At 41.3% G+C, this 2,865-nt stretch overlaps 1 non-coding gene across 1 annotated transcript; it reads left to right on the top strand.

Moving 5' to 3' along the window:
- The first annotated feature begins 255 nt into the window (after nt 1-255).
- On the top strand, nt 256-469 carry LOC119474056. The gene has a single exon (XR_005203360.1). It is a non-coding gene; the product is annotated as a small nucleolar RNA U3 (small nucleolar RNA).
- Nucleotides 470-2,865: the final 2,396 nt, after the last annotated feature.

The raw sequence follows: 2,865 nt of genomic DNA, 5'->3' as shown, positions 1-2,865 counted from the left end.
GAGAATATTGGTAGGGAAAGGCAAAAGGCAATTAGATATGAGAAGGCTTCTCACCGCTTGCTACCAATTAGAGGAACACATGTTTTGCACACTTAGACTTACTAATATTCGTATTCGCAGGTCAGTTTGAGTGACAGCATTTCTGGTCTATAGAATACATTCCTCTAGGTGTACCCCAAGGAAAAAGAAGTTTGCAACAACAGCATTTCTTTTTCTCTCATCTGGTTTAGAACTGGTGATTCAAGAAAAGGAATAACCACTATGCTTTCAGGGATCATTTTTATAGTTCATTACTAGAGCAGTTCCTCTGAACGTGTAGAGCAGTGGAAACCATGAGGAAGACAGGCAGTGTTCTGTCCTGAGTGTGAAGCTGGCTCTTGGTGTTGCTTTGCTGCAACTACCACTTGCCACTGATGACCGTTTTTGTCTTCCTCTGGGACAATAAGGGAAAGGATGCAGTCTGAATGGTTATCATTGAAAGCAAGAAAGAAAGAGAGAGAAGAAAGGAAGAGAGAAAGACAAAAGAGAGAAACAAGAAAGAGAAAGAAAGATAAGAAAGGAAGGAAGGAAGAAAGAAAAGGAAGAAAGGAAAAAAGAAAGAAAAGGAAGAAAGAAAAGAAAAGAAAAAAAGAAAATAGAAAGAAAGAAAACTACCAGATTTTTCAGTGTTAGAGCCCACAGTTACTAATATCCCATTCCTACCAGTCTCTGAAATCACTCTCCCTGGATGTCTTCCTGAGTTTGGATGCTGTACCCACCGACAGTTATTCTGCAAAGATAAGAAAGGAGTGACACAAAAGAATCCTGACAGCCTGAAGCCACCGAGAGCCTGTCTCTGCTGGCAAGTAAAGCATCCCTGATATACTTAATTAGCTATTATCATTAAGTATTACTAATTAATATATTAATATAATTTTGGTTATCAACAATAAATCTCTGCTGGTTTAATATACAGATGATTGATGTGATTTGTCTCTTTAGAAAGCTCTGTGGAAGAAGCATAAACCCATGAGGTCTAGAGGGAGCGGATAAAATGGCCAGAGTGGTGAACATGACAACAGAGTTAAGATAATCAGCTGCATCTGAAGAAGTCCCCAAGCAGAAAAGGATCTAGCAGAACAGGCTGGTATTTTTAAAACGTTGGCTGATCCTTAACTCATTCTGTTAGACATTTCTCTTTGGAATAGACTGGAGTCTTTTGGGCAGAGGTGTAAGCAAGGCAAGAAGGGCTGGGCATGGCATCCTAGATGTGGGTAAAAGGGGAGAATCCCAGCCAGATGCGGTGGCTCACACCTGTAATCCCAGCATTTTGGGAGTCCAGGGTGGGCGGATCATGAGATCAAGAGGTCAAGACCATCCTGGGCAACATGGTGAAACCCGCCTCTACTAAAAATACAAAAAATTAGCTAGGCATGGTGGCATGTGACTATAGTCCCAGCTACTTGGGAGGCTGACGCAGGAGAATCTCTTGAACCCGAGAGCAGAGGTTGCAGTGAGATGAGATACTGCCATTGCACTCCAGCCTGGCAAAAGTGAGACTCTGTCAAAAAAAAAAAAAAAGTGGGCAATCCCTTCTCATAGTCTCCCTTCCTGAGAGAGTTGCAATAATTCTGTGATGCTTCCCAGTTCTCATGAGAATATTAGACGGCACTTACCTTGCCTGCAGCCCCTGCTTACTTTGAGCTTTGTATGTCTCTTGAAACCATTACCAAGACTGGCTAAACTAAATGTCAGTCATCGTTTTCCACCTGCCCTCCTATCTGCTGTTCTCTGTCCATGCCTCTTCCACCTGATGCTCCTACTTAGGAAAGAAAACAGAGAGAGAGAGAGAGAGAGAAAGGGAGAGAAAGAGATGAAGAGGAAGTGTTCTTATTTGCCCTACTTCTGTTTACTTCAACATCTTTTTAAATGTGGGCTTCAACTATTTCCTTGAGCTAGATGCCTATGTAAATGTTTAGGAACCAAAGCGCCTCCTGTGACTCTCTTCTATGTGGAATTTCCCTTTGTGAGTAGTTGTAGCAATAGCTGATAGATGTGTATTCCCGCGAAGAGAGATGGATAGTGATTTGTAGAAAGGGCCTTGAGCAAGAAATTACAAGACTGGTTTTCCATCACAGCTCTGCCATGTGACTCAGCGACTGCTTTGCTCTATTTAATGGTTCAATAAATATTCATTGAGCACCTATGACACTGTAGGCACCAAGCTGCACTTTTCTCATCCAACTAAGGATAGTAAAACAGGTAATTAAAGGGGCTTTATAGGATAATCTTTGTAACCTCAATTTTGTTACAAGTCTATGAAAAAATCAGTCAAATATAAACTAGAAGAAATAAAGTCTCAAACTCTCCATTTCTGAGTCTAGGAAACTATTCAAGTCATGTGTTGACTAGATGTGTGTAACTAAACTATGGTTTGTGAAATACCAGGGAAGAATGTTTCCCTGGTTGAGAGCAAGAATCACCTGACAACAAGACAATGTTTCATGCCTTCATGAAAGCCAGGGTGTGGCACTGAGTCCTGCTCTATCAAACAGGAAACTCAACTCCTATTAAAGAGAGGGAACTTCTTGTGACTGATTTCCTAACCAACTGGGCTTACATGTGGTATTGTTTATTTACCATCTCTACTCTTCGCTGGGAGCACAAAATTTAGCTCAATTAATTCCAAGACCTACAGCCAAAACTCCCCAATTAGGAGGATACAGACTTAGCATGTGCCACAGAACTGCAGCATCTAGGAAGTAGATGTTCTGAAATATTCAATCACCAGGTAAGGCTTATTGACATGCTTAGGGCTGCTTTTAGTCACTTTTGCTGTTACAGAATGAATTGTGGGAAGAGCACATGTTTCTTCTATGGTTGCAA

This window comes from Cebus imitator, unplaced genomic scaffold, assembly GCF_001604975.1.
Source record: "Cebus imitator isolate Cc_AM_T3 unplaced genomic scaffold, Cebus_imitator-1.0 Scaffold205, whole genome shotgun sequence".
Taxonomy (NCBI): Eukaryota; Metazoa; Chordata; class Mammalia; order Primates; family Cebidae; genus Cebus; species Cebus imitator.
The sequence above is the reverse complement of the archived record's forward strand: the minus strand, read 5'-3'. Positions and strand labels throughout refer to the sequence as shown.